This window comes from Accipiter gentilis, chromosome 29 (assembly GCF_929443795.1).
Source record: "Accipiter gentilis chromosome 29, bAccGen1.1, whole genome shotgun sequence".
Classification (NCBI taxonomy): Eukaryota; Metazoa; Chordata; class Aves; order Accipitriformes; family Accipitridae; genus Astur; species Astur gentilis.
The window spans coordinates 6,310,389-6,330,259 of record NC_064908.1 but is presented as its reverse complement, the minus strand read 5'-3'; the positions used below and the strand labels follow the sequence as shown (position 1 = coordinate 6,330,259).

The window sequence follows — 19,871 nt, the reverse complement described above, 5'->3', positions numbered from 1 at the left end:
AGGGTAGCCTTCCCCTCCATGGCTTTGCTGCAGGTCTGGAGATAGGGCATAATTCCTGTCTCCTGGGTTTCCTCCCACCTTCTGCCATCGGCGTCTCATCTCCGGATCGCTGGTGCCCCAGTGCTCTGTCCCCGGCGTGACCTCCCCTACCCGACCCAGATGGTGAAAGGTTTCCTTCTTGCTCGGCCAATGCTGATAAGGAGAACCAGAAACAGCTTTGACCTTTCAACTGCAAATCTCCCTGTGAGGAGCTGCAAGCTGTTCCATATCTCAAAGGTCCCTTGATAGGAAACAAAAACCATGCCATTGAACTTTTAAGCAATTTCAACCCCAAAACCTCTTAGGCACCCAAAAAAAGATCAGCTGAAGAGCACCGGGTGGTTTTAATTCTGCTGAGGAACTGGGCCAGCATGTGCAACTCGTGTAAGAGGTGTCTTGGGTTGATCAGTGTCTGCAGCATTGGTCATCTGCTCTCTCCTTCCCTTTTGGCTGCTGCACTCACCTGTGGAGATCCACTGATGGGGTGCAAAGGCTTGGGGAAAACTTGGCACCTCCTTTCCTCTTCTCTGAGAGTGAGAAACCCCGATTACGCTGAGACCTTTACCCCTGCCAGCCCCAGGAGGAGCAGGGACAGATGGACAGCCATCATGGATGAGAAGTGACGGTACAAGTTTGCGTGAGACAGGCTCATTGGGAAAGGATGATTTAACCCCTGGGATTTCAGCAGATACATCATGCACCTATAGAAGCAAAACTCCACCCTTGCTTTCTTTCCCATCCCAAAGTGGCGCAGTCCAGCTCGGTGACGTGCCCTGCTCTCTGCTTACACCCTCTGGGCCGCTGCTATTATAGGAAGGTGATGGCTGGAGGTGTTAGAGCTCACTAATTGCTTTGAGCAAGTTAATTGGTATAAACACAACAGCGGGAGATGCGGCGGCTCTGCAAAGGGGAGTGTGCTTAGCTCTGAGGGGGGATCGGGCAGAGGTCCTGCGTCTTGGTGGATGCTCAGACCCCAGTAACTGGGTTAAGGCTCTTGGGACCATATTCCCCTTGCTGCAGAGTGGATGTGGGCTGCATCTCACTGCGTGTGAGCCCATGGCGTGGAGGAGAGCAGTGTGCTGGGATACTTTCCCCAAATACATCGCCACTTGGTTTCCATGACTTGAGCTTTTCCACACCGGGGTTTTTCCCTGCATTGGGCATTTATCAAGAACAACTCTATTGCATGAAACATGGGGCTGTCCCAGGTGATGGAGAGCCTGAGCATCCTGCAGAATCAGGCCCTAAACTCCAGCAGGCTCCCTATATTTCCTCTGATACTAATGCTACGTTTTCCCTGCTGTTGCTTAACCCCATTAACGGGATCTGAGCTGGTTCAAAGCCTTCAGAGCAGCAGGGGGGGAAGCTCAGAGCAATAAGTGGAGGCGACCTCTGCCAAATTGGAGTAAAAGATGTCTTCCTCCTGCTCCCCAAACAGCCCACAGCATTTTCACATTAAATCTCTGTGCCCAGAGTAGTTGGGGAGGAAGAAACACTCAGGATCAGCCCTTTCTGTATGGAGCCAAGGGTAAAAGGGGGTGTTACCTCCTGGAGCAGGGGGTAAGGGCTCAGCAGCTGCCCCTGTGGTCCAGCACCCGGGAGAGGATGTTCTTGGAGGGATCACCCAGAGAACCGATATCCCAGGATGTGAAGCCTATGGGAAGGTCATCAAATCCAGGTAATTTGGGGGAAAGTGAGTGGTTTAGAGGGTTGTGTCAGGGGAAAATTTATGATGGGGTCTGGGCACCACATTCCTCATTTGAAATTGTAGAATGGGCCATGCTGGGGGACAAGTGTTGATTTGTGATTATCTTTTTTGCTGCTGCTTCTTCTGAGCATCTTTGATGGGGGTTCCCCAGCCCAGCTCAGCTGTGCAGAGCCCTGAAAGCTGGAGCAAGGAGCTGGAGAGGGGACCCATGTGGTGGAGGGAGCCAGTGGTGGAGCCCTTTGCGCTGGGCACTTGGGAAGGACATGGGTCTCTGGGTGCTGGGGTCTCGGGGGACCCTGCAGTGTCGGGGGGACCTCTGTATGAGGTGGTTTCATTGGGGCAGATGTTCTCAGAGCACAGACATGCTCATGCAGGCTAAATTTTAGCAGCTTGTGTGACCATTGTATTTGGGTCTGAAGCTGGTAATTGGGGTAATACAGATCCCAGCATGTCCACTCTCAGGTGGATGGAGTTAACCTGTGAGCAGGATCTGACCTGCACCAGCAACTCCCCTTTGCTCCCCTCAGTTCTTCCTAAGAGTGTCTCTGTCTCTCCATCCTTCCCTGCTCTTGGGGTTTTCTCCCGGCCCCATTTTCAGGAGGACATTGCTTGGGTGAGATGAAACTGGGCCCCACCCTTCTCCTGGGGACACGTGTCACCAGTGGGACGATGCTGCCTCGTCCCCAGGATGGGGTTTAATGGGTCCCACCTGGCTCCCAGGCGCAGCGTGCCCTGCGGCAGCCCCCGCTGCTCTTCCCTTTGGCTTGTCTGTGAGACGTAAATTCAATAATTTCACTGAGGGCATGAGCTCAGCGGAGTCAGCCGAGGCTTTCCTCAGCATTAACCCCGCTTCCTTTGCTGCACGGAGGAGTCACGGTTGTTAGCCGAGGCCGGCGGCAGCGGAGAGGAGGCAGAATACCCCTCTCTGTGCCCCTGCTCCCCAAGGAGCCAAGAAGGGGTTGCCCCATCCTCTCACCCCAACCCAAACCGCGCCTGGGGACTTGCTGATCTGGACAGAGGATAAAATTACATGGGGAAGGTTAATTGACAGCAGGGAACGATAAGGTTGCTTGCAGCATCTTTTTTTTTGCTGTCTGTTTTGCTGCAGCTCTGTACTCTCCATCCCTCTGGCACGGCAGCATCCTCTCTGCTTGTCGGACCAGCCTGGGCAAGAGCAGAAAACCAAGAGCGGATGCTCAGGGAGGGATTTTACAGCATCGCCTCGCTCCTGCCCTGTGTAGCATCCCCCCTGTGTAGCATCCCCCGCTGTGTAGCAGGATGCCACAGTCCCTGGCACGGAGGCGATATTGGTAAGCTGAATGTGGGAAGGCTTTTCCAGAGAGGAAGGCACAGAGCCTCCTCTGTGTCCCTCCGACTTGCAGTAATTTCATTAACTTGTTTCATTCAAAGGAGGCCAGACCCCGGCAGTGTAGGACACGCTGACCCTATCGAGGCTGCGTTGTCGTGCAGGCTGAAATCCATCCTTTCATTGATTCCAGCAGGGAAACCTCCCAGCCCAGCCAATTCCCCTTGGCTGTGCACAGGGGATTAATTCCCCACCACCGCTACTTTTGCCCACTAATACAACCACTTCTAGGTGAGAGCGCAGCAGCATTTACCAACCGCTCAGGGCAGTGGTTTATCCTAGGAAGGAGTGAGGGGTTGTTTCCAGCCCCAAAAGGGGACGAAAGGGCAGTAGAAATATCCTCCCTGGGTGGGAATAGGGCAGAAAGAGCATTTGCTATAGGAAGAAAAATGTATCTGCTCTGCAGGAGTCAGGTGCAGGAGCTGTGCATCACCATGAGATCCATCATCCCACCAGCCCTTTGCTTCTTGCTGGGACACCTCTGCCTCGATGGGACCTGATGTGCTGTGACAACCCCCCTTCCCATGGGGACCCCCATCCCACAAAGCGGCTCAGTGGGACATGGAGCAGCTGGGCTTGGGATGATGCTTTTTTCCAAGGCACCCACTGCCACGTTCAGCTTCTGCTGGTCCCACAGGAATGCACGAGGGCACCTGGAGGCAGAGCCCCTGTTTGTTGTTTTAATAAATACGGAGGAGATGGATCCAGCCTGGGGGAGCTCTCCTTCAAGGATCTGGATGGGCTGGGAGGGAGGGGCAGCAGGAAAGACCTCAGCAGAGGGGCTCAACCCCATCCTGAGCTGCTGTCAATCACTGGCATCAGCTGTCCCAAGTCAGGGTGATTGACAGCAGGTGGAAGGGCTGCTGTTCAATAGCTGCTGTCTCCTGTTTTCTTCTTGGTTTAGGGTAGAGGTTGAACAGTAACAGGACACGGGGTCGAGCCCTTGGGGTTTCTTTTTTTGGAGGCTTCCTGTAAAAATCTTTTCTTCCTTCTCCTGCAGCCTGGAGAAGAGGAGGATGAGGATGAGGAGGGCTCCCTGACATATTGGCTGCAGAGCCAAGTGCAGGCTCATATTCTCCCCGCTACTCTATTTCACGTACCCATCCCAGGACCTGCATGGTGATGCAAGAAGGCAGGAGGTGAGTTTGCTCCCCAGACAAGCAATTCCCAGGGTAAATCCCAAATTCCCCCCTGGGGTACACCCCAATGTGTTCTACCCAGCCCATGGGGTTGGTACTCCCAAAGGGACCTGGGCTCTGTGCCTGTCCCTGCAGCAGTTGGCATAATGGGTGCCTTTGGTCTGAAGGCATCGGCCTCCAAACCCCGTCCTGGCTCCGAGGGCCTCCCATCAGCCCCAATTTCCTGCAGACCCCAGTGATATGAGGCTGATCCTCAGCCATGGAAATCCGATGCCCCGGTGTCAGGGAACGCAGGTCCTGGGGGACTGTGGAAACGCAACTGAGAATGAGCAGATCATGCTGCTTTCCCTCCTTCTTGCTGCCAAAGAAATAAATCCCTTTGGAGGATGGATGTGGTCTTAGTGCCGCTCTCCGGAATTGTGGCTGGACTGCATCGCCCTGATTTCTGCCGACAGTGTTGGTTTCTGTGTGGTCAAAGCTGCCAGGCACACCTGTGCCCACTGAAACATCCAATAAATAACTGATTATTCATCATGATTTAATGTCATCCCCTTTTTTAGGCTTTGCTGTGGTTGCTGAAGTTGCAGGGCCTCATGGATCCCACCTGCTCTCTGGTAAGATTTGAGTCAGGGATTGCAAAGCAAGGCTCTTATTTTTCCCACCTCTATTCACCTCCCCTCACTTGGGGTCTGGCCTGGCCATGCCCAAAAGAAGGGAGAAACCCTAAAATCTCTCTCCCAAGAGCAGGTGGTGGGTGCTGTGGATTTTGCTAGATGAAGGTGCTAGTGGGGTACTGGTTTTGCTGTGCTTTGAGGGGATGTCTCATATCACACCAGCCCTGCATCTTGATGGTCTCTGCACAGTACAGACCAGAGGAGCTGAGTGTTTGTGGCTTATTTATTCCCATCCTTTATCAGTCCTGTGCCAGGGGTTGATACATCCATTCCCTGACCTCACCCCATCCCTGCAGCCTGGTACTGCGGTGTCTCCTGCCCCTGCGCTGTGACTTCCCTCTGCTCTGCTGGGTCTGGGGGCTCTGTCCTCCCAGCTAGACTTGAATGTGGGGTGAAATTCTCCTTTTTCAGGTATTCCTGTGCATTTTGACCAGGTGTTTCAGCCTGCAGCTGCATCTCAGACCTGACCACGCTGGAGAGAGACCATCTCCAGGTTTTGCTGTGCATTTCCCAAGCAGGAATGGATTCAGCTCTGGGACTGCCCCATCCCAGCTGCTGGTCCTGGAGGGCAGAGGGAAGGTGTGATGCTGAGGCAGGAAAACCAGACATCTCCAAAAAAGGTCCACTCTGCTGTAGATGGAGTGCCCTGCTTGAAGGACTGTAAAACCAGAGCCGATGCATGCCCAGAAATTACACTGATTTAATGGAGCTGGTTTCTAGATTGGTTTGTAACCACGTGCCAACTGCTGCAGCAATTGAACTAAACTGATTTTCTTGAGGGATTCCTCATTTGGGAGCACTGGTATCAGCCACTCCCCTGCCAGTCTGGCAGGGCAGTTTAATTCCTCAAGGCTAGTTGCTCCCATGGGATGGTGCCTGGGTCAAAGAGTCCGTTTTTACCCTAGAGAGAAAGTAGCCCAGGATAGGGATGGCAGCTCCAGGGTTTTGCCTTGCCTCCCCTGTTTATAGCTTGTATAACACAGGGTCCCTGCATTTGCCCTGTCAAGGGGACAACCAGGGTCTGCACAAGGGCTGGGGGTTTATTTGCAGCATTGGGACCGAGCGGGAAGTTTGGGATCTGCATCATGCTCGCACCTGGGCTCTCTCAGGCAGAAACGTGGGCAACACACGCGAGGCCAGAACCGAGACCGTTGCAGAAGAAATCCCTGCTAAGCAGCCAAGATCTTAATTTTTTTTTTTCCCACCCAAATAAAGCCTCAGCCAGAAAAGGGGCTGTATCCAGGGCAACGCTGATGCCTGGCAGCTTGGGTTTCTTGAGATCCAACCTGGGATCCCTTTGGACCAGTACCGGGGTAGGCTGGCTCCGGGCATCACTCCGGGGTCTGCCTGGAGGGGATGGGAGAGGCTCGGGGAAGGGGAGGTTGGGGGGGGTCTCCCAAGGCTGCAGGCTCCCCCAGAGCCTCACGGAGATGCTCCACTGCCATCTAGTGACAACGGGACCCCGGAGAGGGAAGGTCGGTGGCCCCGGCCCCGGCAGAGCCCCGCCGGAGGCGGCGGGTCCTGCCCGTTCTCCCCGGGGAGCGCAGCCGCCGGGGGCCTGGGGGTGGAGCTGAACCGTCTCCCCGCTGGAAAGGAGGTTTCTCCATGGTGGCCGATTCCTTCCCTGCAAGGACAGAGTGCTCTCCCGCTGTCCTCCTCCATGCAACCCGCTGTGGGTACGTGCCTGGGTCAGCCTGGCATCGCTGGAGGGGAAACGGCTTCTCCAGCCCTGACTCTCCAAACCCGGCATGCTCAGGCTCCAAACATCTCTAGAGCAGGCTATTACATTTTAAAAACTTGCCTTTTCCAAAGGAGCTGATGGGAACAAGGTGCCTGGGCATCCCTGGCTGTAGGTACCTGATTCCCTCCAGCGCCTTGGACATGCCATCCCCTCCTGGAGCACCCTCTCCGCCACCTCCTCCCTCCTTTCCCTCATCGACACAGTGAAATTATTTAGTGCCTTTAACATAATTAACACGTTGCAATCCTAAACTGCTAGCAGCTGCCTGGCCCTGCAATTTATCCTTCCACTCGGCCATTAATGCCTCCCTTCAGGCGATTATAAAGTAGAAAAAATGCTGCAAACCTAAGCCCTGTGCTGGAGGAAAAGGAAGAAACGGGGCAGAGGACCTGTGTGCGTTAATATAATTAACACACGGCAATCACAAATTGCTTGGCAGCTGTCTGGCTCTGTAATTCATCCTTCCACCGAGCTGTTAATGTGCCCATAGCGGCTGTTAGCACACATGCGTGTGCAAACCTGTGTGCAAAGCTGCCGTGTTGTTCCCATCCCTCGCTTTCTGGAGGTGATTTCCCTCCCAGTGTTGTCTCCCCAAACGTGTCTCACTCCTCCTTTTGCCACCCGAAATCACGGCACTTGCTGTATGATTATACGCCTCTGTTCTGTAATTACCTTTGCTTGCGCTAATTGTGTAATTGGGAGAGGCAATTACCTGGTGAGATGAGATAGGCAGAGGGGCTGGCTTGCTCTTCCAGCACGACTGCTCGTGGGATCTTTTCCTGGCTGGTTCCTGGGGTAAATCGGGAGTAGGGTCCCTGTCCCTCTCACGGAGGGAACCCCTGTGTTTGCAGTACAGTGTCTCGGCTGCATCCTGCTCACGCAGCAACTGAAAGCTCCCCTTTCCAATCACCCTTTTTTCCTCTTTTATTACGCAAACTCCTGACCCTTGGGGTTTATCCCAGCGGTGGTGGCTCCCCCCGAATATCAGCCTTTCTCCCTTTCAACCCACATGTGCCAGCTGCCACCTTACCTGCAAGATTCCCCATGTCAGGATCAGAAACATCTCCCACGGGCTCTTTTTCACCTCTCTCCTCCCATGTGTTTGCAGACGGATGTCCCCAGCGCTTGGCCCGTCTCCAGCCTGACCCTGCTCCCTGTGATCTACATGGATAAACCCTCCTGGGATGCTGGAAAAAAGGAGGGTGAGGTCCCAAGGGGATGGATGGGGCAGGGAGGGGAGGGCTCGGAGCAGGATTTGCTCCAGGATTAAGGATCTGACTTCTTTCAGCCGTAGCTTTTTCTCGTTGGTGCTCTAAGCTGATTGTGTTAAGCTGCTTGGTGAGCGATCGCTTTGGATGTATCTTCCCAATTTTGCCTGGGCTGTCCCTTCGGGGCAGGTTTTTGAAAGAAGCTGCCTGGACTCAGGGTCTGATGGGGATCTGCTGTCTCCGCCCCAAACACAGGACATGGATTTGGCTCCCAAATCCTCTCCACTGCCCTCAGCCTCTCATCTCCACCGATGCCCCCAGGTCCATCCCCAGCTTTCAGCTTTACCAGGATGATTTTGCCCACCGGGGTTGCCAAGCGGCTCAGAGACCAAGCGCTAGCAGAGGCCTGACAAGCTCATCACAGCTGGCACCCGGCACTTGGACACTGCAACTCACTGTAGCCTTGGATTTAAATATCAAACCTTCCCAAGGAGGGAAATTAAACCCAAGGCATGGCATGTTTAATCTGCTGGCAGTGCTAATCCTGTTTGTAAACACTCGGGAGAGGGATGCACAGCTCCAGTGCTTGGCCAAGCCCCTCAGCTTCCCGACTGGATCACCCTGATCCCTCCCGCCAGCACACACCTCTGACGCGGGGAGACGGGCTGCCTTTTTCCCTCTGAGTCCTAAACCGCAGCAGTTCTGCAGGATACAGGCGATCCCTGTGATGAGACAACATGGAGAGCTCAGCATTCCCAGCGCTCCCAGTATGGAGATGCTGGGATCCCCCTGCAAAACCCCACAGCGCCAGAACCTGCAGCTCCTGCTAGTTTTTCCCAGCGTGCATGGAGACGTGCAGGTTGTGGTGCAGCATAGTGCCCCCGTTTTCCTCCCAGGGCTGTCCTCGCTGTGTGCAAACAATTAAACAGACCCCAGTTAATGGGATCCGTGGTGGTGGGGGGCAGATCCAAGACCGTCCCAGCGAGGAATTTGGAGCCTTTTGGAAGCCCAGGGACCCCCCAAAGGGCAGACGATGCCCAGCCCATAAATCAGTTCTGGCCACTAAGGCAATGGGAGAGTGGATGCTCCATCATGTGAGTACATTCGTGCAGTGCAGCCAATGGGGAGCTGGCTTTTTGCATATGTGATGAAGGGATAATTAATATCTGGGTTTTCCCTCCCACCCTGACCCCCCAAATGGGGGATAAAAGGGCTGCAGGGAGCACAGCAGCTTGTTATTTTTTGTGTTATGGTAGGGCTGAGACGAAGACCTTGTGGGCTACAGGCCTTGTGATGGTGGGGACCCCCAAAGCCACCCAGAGTGGGCTGCAGCATGGCAGGGGCTGGTGGCCTTGGCAACCAGCACGGTGCTGGTCCCCTGAGGGGGTTCCTGCTCTGGCAAGAGAGATCCCACGCTGAGGAGGGCAGGGGATGCCCAAATTTATGGCTGGTGATTTTTGTGCCTGCTCCTGCCAGTTGGCATCAGGTTGGCATCGGTGATGTGGGGGTGCAGGGAAAGCAACCCTGCAGGGATGGGGACCCCCGGGTGAGGGGTTCTGGGGGGAGGACAGGCAGGAGGGCAGCGATGGGAAGAGGCAGGGAGGTATCAGGAGGTGCAGATGGTAGAGAAGGAGCTGCTGAGGGAGAGGGGGGATAATTATAGCCTGGAGCAGAGCTCAGCAGCCCCAGGTGCACGACCCCTTCTCAAACTCAATTGCTTGAATTGAGGCATCTTTAAAAAGCTGCAAAGGATTGGGGCATCTGCCTGGTTGTGTAAAGCATCTGTGGCTGCTCTGAGCAGCTTTTCCTTCCCCTGCTCCAGCGTGGCTCTGCTGGAGCCGGTTGCCAGAGATCCCTGGCCCCAGTGGGTGGTTTGGTGATGGAGCCCTGGCTGGTCCCACCCTTGGCACAGATGCTTTCCCCAGTTCAGCCCTGCAAAACCTGGCTCCTTTCTTTCCCCCCATTGCACCTGGGCTGCATGTCATCCTGCCCCATCCCCGAGTGTCCCTTGCAGTCGAGGCTGATGCTGGGGACCAGCTCCCGTCGCTGGCAGCTCTTGTAGCAGAGCCAAGGCAGAGGAGCTGAAATGAGCCCAAGCAATTAAAAGCACCCGCAGCAGATGGTCGGTGCAGTCTGTCTCCCCGCCGCCGCCTCCTCGCTCTTCCCTTTCCTCATCCTCTCTCCCGACTCCTCTTATTCTTGTTTTTGCTGACTTATCCCCCCCCAGGATTTCCCAACCCTTCCCCGGAGCAGGACCCCCACCTTCCCCTGCACTCCAGCCCCTATTTCCACCCTGAATGGAGGTGCATGGTGCAAACCCAAAGCCTCATCTGCTGAGCTCAGGTGTTTAGGTGAGGAGATATCTTCATACGTGGGGAAACCAAGGGATGATGGGGGCTGGGATCTGCTGGTTCCATCCGATCTTCCCCATTCCCAGCTGCAAAGAGATGGTGCCACGTGTTCTGTGCCCTTGGCTCCAGCTTCAAGCATCTAGGTGAAGGGGCTGTAAATTCTAGGTAACAAAGAGAAGGGAAGGTTAAAATGTCCATAAAATCAGCCTGGTTGATTGATTCCTATTTTATCCAGGCTTCTTCTGCATCCCCCAACACTCCTTTTGATTCACAGCCCCCTTCTTAGCTCCTGGGTTGTGCTCGGCTTCCCCGGCTCAGCCCAGGGATTAAATTTCTAGGTGGTGCAGCCAAAATGGAACCACAAGTACCCGTCTCTGACAGGGCTGTGGCTCGAAAGGTCACGGGCTTTGCAATCCCCTCTCCCAAACACGAACATCCCCCATGTTCCCCCCCTTCTTGGGGGACCCCCATGTGGCTGCATTCCTCCGCGGTCCCTTTCTCAGCGGTGGTGGCCGTGTCATTCAGCTGAGGTCAAGCCCTACAGCGGGGACGATGGGCTTTAGCCCGGCCTCAAAAAGATGCATTGTTTTTTTGGGGTTGATTTCTCCGGTTGTTTGTCTCTTCACCTCCTCCGGGGTCTCTTTGGCGTTGCCAGTTTTGTTGGGTGTCCAAACCTCCTCTCGGGTGGCAGCGGTTAAAGCCTGACCCGGACAATGGAGCGCGCTGCTGTCTTGGCAGCGGCTCCATGTGCCGACAGCCACGGGGATGCTGGGGGAGAAGATGGGATGGGGACTGACAGGCGGTCGCTGCTTGGATGGTTTCCCATGTAAAGGCTGAGCTGGGTGGGTGTTTCCACTGGAAGATGCCCTGGGAGGTCCCTGAACAGCTGATTTCAAGGTGTTCTTGTGGGGGGATGCCCTAGGGGGTCCCAGCTAGGATCCTGCTGTGCTGCGGCCGCAGGTCTGGGTGCTGTTGAACAGGGAGGAAAACCCTGTTCTCTGAGGCCTGAGTAAATCCTTCCCTGATCCCATCAAGCGTTGCTTGATCTCAGGGCTGTCTCTAGATTTGCTTGGCTCCAGGCGGTGCCAGAGCCTCAGGGGGAGGGATGGGGCACGGCAGGGGAACCCCCACTTCACAGCTGGCACCGAAAGCTCTGGGCACTGGGGAAAAGGAGGAGAAACCAGAAACATGGGAGGATTGAACAGGTACAAAACCCAAACCACAGCCAGCCCCACTCCGGCCAGGGGTACCACCCATCCCACTGTGTGGCCAGCATATCTCCCCTCAGCAGAGCCATCTCCTGCTGTCACTCCCAGCCAGGTAAGGAGACTTGGGGAGGAAAATCCCCCTCTCCCAGCTCCTTGCAAAGCTGCAGCAAACCCTGCCTTGGCTGAAAAAAAAACCCTCTCCCAACATCTTGCAAAGCTCCAGCAAATCCTGCCTTAGTGCAGGATGCTCAAGGCACAAGCCTGCATCCCTAGAATGGGACAGGGTAGCGTGGCCATGCTGGACCCACACAGCTCAGCCCAGGAGATGCTGCCCAGGCAGAAACGCTCCTCAAAACTCTCCCAAGCCTGATTCCTCCTCCTGGCCCCTGTTGCAGCTGGGCTGGGTCTGTGCTGTTGGATGCGAGAGAAGAAGAATCAGCCCCAGGGGGCTAACGGGGTGGGGAGATGCCTTCATTCATGCCAGCTATAGTAGGGCAGCCCAGCTCTTCCTGACGGGAAAGGGCTCCAGAGGGGCTGAGCACCAGCGGCTTCTCCGCACTGAGGCTGGGGAGAGGCAGCCCTGCGGGTGGCTGTCTCGCTGGGTTGATGGGAGCTCAGCAGGGAGGGTGAGGGATGGCATCCAGGCTCTTCTCTCCAACAGTGTTTCACATACCTTGGGGCTTGGTCTGTCCTTAAAGCGCAGTGAAACCCCCTCGTGCGGGAAGCTTGGAGGGTTGGGGGGCACGAGGGAGGGGAGGGAGGCTCATCCCAAGCAGCTTGTCTTCACGTGGATGATCGTTTCCAGCTGAACCTCTGGGATGGGATTTTTTTTTATCAGCTGCTTTAGTCCTCTGAGTGACCTCTCCCAGCCCCAAGACCTCCTGCATTTTCCCTCTCCACTGGTACGGCTCCGATGGGGGCTGAAGCACAGCCGCAGACATCCCACCGGCAGGTGAGATGCCGGAGAGCCCGTGGAAATGCCCAGCTGGGTGATGGCCAGGGAATTCAAAGAGAAAAAAACCAGCTGTGCCCAAGGTCCGGAGTAAGGAAATGTGCTCCCTTGGCCAGATGTTTCGGGTTTCTTCCGGGACAGGGGTGCTCACAGGACATTGAAGGGCAGGTTTGTGCTGTGTATGGGGCAGTGGGTATCCCCACAGCATCTCCACGGGCAGCCTGACTTCGGGGACCTCCAAGGAAGGACACAGAGGCACTTGTATGCCTGCTGTTGGCACTGAGATCCAGTGGCATGTGCCGAGATGGAGCTGCAGGTAAAAATTCTTGGGAGGAGGGAAAAAAACTGGGTCAGAGCTTTGCCGTCTGCTGCTCTCCACCGGTCATGGGTCAGCCCAAACAGCTCGATGGGAGGTGAAGTGAGGCTCAGGTGAAGGTCTCCGGGAACAGACAGTAGCTGTTTCTGGGATGAGACATGTGAGCAAAGAGCTCAGTGTGTTTGTGCTGGCAGTGCTGCAAAACTCTCCCCAACTGCTGGAACACACACAGTGGCCATGCTGCTCCATCCCTGCCTGTGTCCTTCTCCCCAGATGGCCGTATCCTGCTTGTGGAGGTGCTCAGGCCTGTGAGGTGAGGGATTTGGAGGCTTGCCTCTGGTCTGGGGCAGGATGCAGCAATTCATTTGGGGCTGGGACTAATCCAGGAGAGCAGCTGGGGTGGAGGGGTTGGGATGGGGTCTGGCTCTCTGCCAGGCCTGATGGATCTTGTCAGGGCGGTGTGCGACACCAGAAGGATTTTTCACTTGCACCCAGCTCTGAAAGGAAGGAGGGAGCAGAGTGAACCCACCACCCTGGCTGGCTCCATCTCCTGATGCTTTGCCTCCTGCATCCACCCAGTGCGGCCAATGGACCGCTCCTGCCCTGAGTCCAATTGCCGGGTGAGCCGGGCATCTCGCACCTGTGTTTCTTCCACCTGTTCCTTGTTCTGCCAAAGCTGATTATTAAATATCACTTCCCATCCTTAGCTTTGTTTAGCTGCTAAGCGGTGACCTGGCTGTGGGGAGGTGATACTGCAGGGGATGGGGGAAATTAGGGCCAGGGGAGCTCAGTGCCTGATGGGGGGGGAAGCTGAAGAGGAGATTTGGGGACCGTTTTGCCTGGAAATGTATAGAAAGCAGCATCCTGGGGAAGAAGGTGTGACGTCAAAGGCAGTGCTTAAAATATACCCAAGGCAAAATCACACGGCAGCTGGTGAAACAGGAACCGATGGGCTCCATGCACCGAGTCCCGTGGGAGCCTTGGGGATCTGGTGGGAAGCATCCCCCAGCTGACGCCGGCAGCTTTGCTTTCTCCGCTCCCTTATTCCAGTGGATCCCTGGCTCTTGCCGAGACCTGGGAGCCGCATTGCCAGGCTGGGGACATCAGGGAGGGCTGGCTGGTGGCAGGTGGCCGTGGGGACCGCAGGTGGCCGGCTGGCTCCCATCTGCTCCCGGCCAGCCAGGGCTGTGGCTGCACGGCCCTGGGGCAGTTTCTGGGTGATTTCTGTTGAAAGCAGCTACTGGTGGGGACCGGCTGGATGTCATTTGGCTGCTTCTCCTTAGCTGGGTAGAGAACGATGCCGGGTGCCAAGTTGCTGGGGGTTATCTCCCCGGGGAGGGCAGAGGCTGTGCCAGGGGATGATGAACAGCTCGGTGGGATTGACTTAAGAGCCCAGGACATGCTTTTTCTCCCCAGGGAGTGCGGGTTGGGGTGAAAATCCTCTGGTTTTGGTACTTTGAGCCCCGTTGAGTCTGCCAGGCAGGTTGCACAGTCAGAACGAGCATCAGAGGAACAAGCCATGTGCTGGTTTGGGCAGCATCAGACAAGGCCATAGCAAACTCCCTCCCCGCTGGGCTGTGTCCTCCCTTTGAGACTCGGAAAGGGGACACATGTCCCCTCTCAAAGAAGCTGGCCTAAAGGCAGGCTGAGATCTCTCTTTATTCCTCCAGGAACAAACGGCACAGCCAGCAGAGGCTGTACAAGGAGATCTGAGGCTCAGCAGTCCTTTAAATGGTTTTTGTTTTCATTTCCAAGGACAAAATGTCCGAGGACCTTGCAGCTCCCCAGAGCGGGTCCAGGCGCTGAGACTATCCCAGATCCCCAACTCAGGCCTCTGTGCTGGGCAGGGAAGGCTGGATCTGGCCATGAGGGAGGGCTTTGGGGCTCTACCCCACTGCAAACCCTCCAGGGGGATGGAGGTGGCTCAGCCAGGGAGCGCAGGCAGTGAGGGGCAGGACCTGGGAGTCTGGAGGGGGAGGAAAGCAGTATCAGCCAAACTACAGGCAAAGCCTTCAAAAAACCTTCTCTGAGATCACTCAGCCCCTCAGAAAAGACCCATCCAGGCCCCCAAAACTACCTGGAAATGGAGCCTTCTCCACCGCGGCAGCCTGAGCCAGCGTGGTGCCACGCAGCCCCGGCGCTCATGAATTTGCCCCGTTGCACAATGCAGACTCAGCCGCGTCTGATCCGATGGCAGCTCGACATGTGAAGAAAATTAAGACCAGAACTCAGGAGCAGCAGCTCTTTAAAGCGTGTTGTCCCGCTGCTAGGAGCCCTTGCCCAGGGGCAATGGGACATGGTTCTCATTCCTACGCCTGTGCTGGGGTTTATTATTTTTCCTTCTATTGTGCAGAGTCCCCTTTATTCCCTGCATGCTTGTCCCCTGGGGCTGAATGAAGCAGTGTGGTTTTCTTCTTGCACTCAGACACGGCTTATTGCCTCCTCCCAACCACTCTTTTGTTTTTTAGACATGATCTCTAGGCCAAAAATAGATGGTCTCTGCTCCTTGCAGCCCCGCAGAAAAACAGTCAACAGGTGAGTGCATGGAGGGGCACCAGGGCTGGTTTCATTAAGATCACTAATAAATGGTAGATGTTTCTTTTAAAGGTCATTTTCTCCATGTTTCTTGATGTTTCCAGCTGGGGCTGTCTGGCATTTGCCCCTCTTTTGGGGACATGGTACCCTGCGGGGTTATCATCCTGCCCCTGGGTGACGAGGGAGGTTTGGGAGCCCTTGGAAGTGCCACCATGTCTGCATGGGCTCGCTGGTCACCAGCCCAAGGTGTCCCTGTTCCCCCCCCGTGATGATGAGGGTGAGGTGTCTCTGGGATGGGCAGGGCAAATCCGAGGGGAATATCCTGGTCAGGATCCTGGCTGTGCTACCGCCTCACCTGTAGCGTTGGGCACATCCCTTTGCCCCGTGGGATGGGGGAAGCAGCCTGGCACAGCCAGTTGGGATCCCTGGGTGGAAAATGCTCCGTCAGAGCCAGACATTCCTCTGCTCTGAGTCAGACCCGGCTCTCCTTTCCCAGGCTCTGCTCCTTTCCCTCTGCGTTAGCAGCGCCCGGCCTCGAATGAGCCGTGACAGGCCCGGGCTTTGCAGGCAAATACATATTTAGAAACCAGAGGGCATTATCCCCTTCGATTATTATCACTTGAATGTAGGTCGGCTTGACAGCTTAGGTGGAAAATCATCTTCTGAGCATACCGACAGCTCCACACTCACTGTCCTGTTAATCCCTCCCTGTTTGTACCCTGCTTTGGGGGGAAAAGCCAGGCTTAGGAGCCATTTCACCAGTGGAGGAGGCAATAAAGTAAACTCTTAAGGCAGCCGTCTCCTCCCAAAGGCACAGGGCACAAGGGTGGTGTGGCCAGGAGGGGCTTGGGGTGGGGGACAGGGCGGTAAGTGCATCTCCCCGTGCTGGCCGCACCCTCATGATGCTCCAAACTGCTGGATGCTGTCCAGGGAGGGATTCATTCATCCCTGTGCTCCCTGCAGATATCCATTCATCCCTGCTCTCCGTCCATCCGGGCTTGTCTGTCTGTCCGTCCCTTCCCATAGCTCTGCCCGGGTGCCCCTGCCTGGCTGCAGCACGTTTGGAAACGCAGGCTCTGCCGCATCTCTCCTGGGAAGGACTGCTCCATCTTCACCCACTCCCTCTAAATCTCCCTGCTGTATTTTTCCTCCCCCAATTGCAACTTTTATCCTTTAAAAAGCCTCAGCGATGCCTCCCCCATGCCGGGCCCCCTCCCCTGGACCAGTCCTATGAATGAATGGTTGGTGGCCCTGTGATGCCATTTCCATGGTGACAGATGGCAGCCGAAAATGCGGGGATCAGGGTCACATGAGAGCAGCGGTAAATTCAGGCGGTTATTTATAGGCTGCTGCTCCAGCGTTTATGGAAATGCGTCTATCTTCGACTGTGGCATCAGCCTTTCGCTGGCTCTCCGGGGCACTGCTCTTCCAGGAGAGACATTACTCATGCTCTGCTTTAATCCAGACTGTTCCCGCTGCTCAGGCTAGTGTCGGAAAAGTACCGGGCTCTCTGAGTTTGGGGTATTTTTTTTTTTTGAGCCTGTGTCTCTGGATCAGCGTCAGCCAAATGCAGCCGTAGCCAGAACTTCTTGCATCTGACTGTGGCATCTTCTGTGCCAATCGCTGGCACAGTCTGCAGTGTGACAGCCTGGGCCATAACCTGAAATTTTGGTCCTGAGCATGCATGTTCATGGCAGAGTCCATATCCAACCTTGTCCAGTCGTTTTTTTAGCTCTGATACAGCTGGGGATCTTTCTGTGCCTCAGTTTACCAACCAGCAATGCACTTTGGTGATGTGTGGCCAGCCAAAGGGAGGTCTTTAAATCCTCAGGGGAGAATTTATGACACCTCAAGGTGTCATCAAGTCACCTGTGGCATAGGAACTGACCCCTTCCCAGCTCGAATAGGCTGATCCCTGCTCCCCCCTGAGATGTGCAGGAGCAGGGGACCTAAATGGCTGGTTCAGCCACTCTTAATAAGGTTGCTTGATTTCCCTTTGCTTAAGACCCCCTTAATAAGGTCAACCGATCTTCTTTTGTTTAATCTCTGAGTGTGCAGAGAGCTTTATGCTGCTGGCATTTGCAGGTTGTGGGCTCTGCAGGTCCCCTTCCCCAGTCCTCCCAAGCTCATACCCATCTCCCCATGGAGACAGCACTGGGATGCAATAAAAACCTCCCTCTTCAGAAATTAGGAAGTTTTTCTTGTGCCTGCAGACAGCAGGGCCTTTCTCCCATCATTGGGTCTTCCCAGTGCATGTGATGAGCCTGATGCTGCTCTGCACGGGGGTGGTTGTCACTTTGCAGCCGGGGGAGAGTCCGTCTCACATTGACCCTACGTGGGCTTGAATTTCACGGAGGGAGAGGCTCCTCCACACTCCATAATGTCTCCTGGCCCCACTCCCCCATGGCCTTGTCCCAGACCCCTGACTGGATCCGGGCCCCTGGGCAGTCACACTGGAGCAGAGCAGGGACCGGCCCCGCAGAGGGCTCTCGGCCCCCATGGAGGCGTGGAGGTGACATGCTGTGAGGCACATTTCTCTCTCCCTGCTTGTTAATACCTGCCATCGCCTGTCCCCTGCCTGTCCCCATAACAGGGAGCAGGGGACCCCACTGACGTGCTGGCTGTGATGGCTCCAAGTCTCACCTTCCCTTCCCAGCCTGGGCATTGCATCCTTGCCCTCCGTGTTTCGTTCTTCTATCAATGAGAAAGCATGATCCACAAGAAGGACTGTGACAAGATGCCACGTTTAAAACACAGAAAGCATCAAATCTTCAGAGAGGTCACGAAGGCTGACCGCAAACCAGAGGAACCCCTGGCAGGCTTTGACTGACACCCCATCTCTTCCAGGCTGGCTCACATCAGCCTCAAAGTCCCCCCACCCCTGCCAAGGTGCATCAGCCTCCCTGAGATGTGCAGAGACATTGCAATAAGCTGAGCAGACGCTGGGAATTTTTGCACGGTAGTAAATCACGCGCCTCTTCCCCTTCAAGTGCTGCATCGAGCTGCCTTACCCCTGCCTGGGATGGGTAAAGGCGCAGATTTAATGGAGTGTGGCCTTATTTCTCCCAGGGGGGCAGGAGGGAGAGTTATGACCGTTGGTCTCACACTCAGGCACTGGATCTCAGTGCAGGTGCTGGCTGGGCTCCCAAGTACCTGGGAGAATTGATCATTTTGTGCTTAATAGGCTGGAAAGGGAAATGGGTCCAAATGCCAGAAATGTGCATAAACATTGAAATCCAGGAGCTGGAAGGAGCATGGTTTGGAGCTTGAGATCTGAATCCTCCAGGGTTTGTCTCTTCCAAATGTGTTTTTCCTCCTTTTGGGGTTCTCCCAGGCCCAGGAGCTGGATACTGGTACCAGTATCCCCCCCAACAGTAACAGTCTGGTTGGGGAAAAGTGTCGAGGCTACACTGCTGGGATTCGGATGGGCTGAATTTGGGTTTTCGGGGCCCAGAATCCTTAATCCTTTCCATCAGGTACTGAACCAGCAATGAACTCCTTTGAAAACTCCTTTTCCCCACCAGTCAATCAACCTAACAGCCCTCTGGCTTTCCCGATTAACCCAATTAGATGTTTTCTGAGGGCAGCAGTGAATAAAAGGGGAGGGCTGATGTCTACAGGTGTGCCTGGACTCTCTGCTAGCCACACCACAGTTACTGCACCAAAGCAGCCTAAGTGGCTGTGACAAATCAAGCCTGTATAAGAAGCTGGGTTTGGGGTTTGCTTACCCTGAAGAGCTGTTTGTGCATGTGTATTTCTGCCTTCCTTCTGATAAAATACCTGGTGTTGCTGTCTATCCCACTGTGTCCTGTTTGGATGGGGAGTGGGACTCTTTTGCCTGCAGAATTTCACCATCAGCATTAAAGGTGCGTTAATAAATGCAAATACCTCATCCTCCAAAGCTGGCTTACACCCCTAGCTCAGCCTCGCTCCAGCCTGTGCTGCTCCTGGGCTCACCTTTGTCACGAGAGGGAACTGGTGCGGCTGGAGATGCGATATCCCCCGAGCCCTGTGTTGGGTCTGGGGTCCCTGAGTGTCACTGGGTTTTAGGCCAAGCCTGAGCACCGCTGCCTTCAAAGGGTGGGCTCCAGATTTGCACCTGAGTTATGGGGAGCAGAATGTGGGTCCTGACCGCTCCTCCTGTCTCCCTTTGTCCCTGTGTGGTCTGAGACAAAGCGACTCCTCTCAAGTTATCCTTGGAGGAAAGGGGTGACCAGATCTCCTTCTCCCCCCACCCTCCCCAAAGCACTCCCCCAGGGCAGAGCCACAGCAGTGGCCAGGAGGGCACATCTGGGGCTGCTCTTTTTGGCTGGGGGGGGGGGCCATTATAAAGGAGCTTTTGCCTTTCCCCACAGCACCAGGGCGAGTAAAGCTGAACCCAGCCCTTTTGCCAGCACTGACTGCTAAATTTTTTTTTTAATTATTATTATTTTTTATTTTTAATGCAAGAGCCCCCTTTGGAGAGGTGGTGGGGGGGGTGGCCTGGCACCCCAGCTTTGACACACAGCCCTGGTGACTCAAGCCTGCGTCAGGGGCTGCGTGTCCATTATTATTAATTTTTTTCATTGCTTTTTTTTTTTTTTTTTTGGAGCCGAGCGGAGTTGCCTCCCCTCCGGCGAAGGAGAGCGGGGCCG

At 55.2% G+C, this 19,871-nt stretch overlaps 1 protein-coding gene across 1 annotated transcript in view; it reads right to left on the bottom strand.

Annotated features, from left to right (window-relative positions):
• Nucleotides 1-19,871, bottom strand: part of LOC126052234 (potassium voltage-gated channel subfamily A member 2) — a 358,553-nt gene that overhangs the window by 158,493 nt on the left and 180,189 nt on the right. The window lies entirely within an intron of this gene.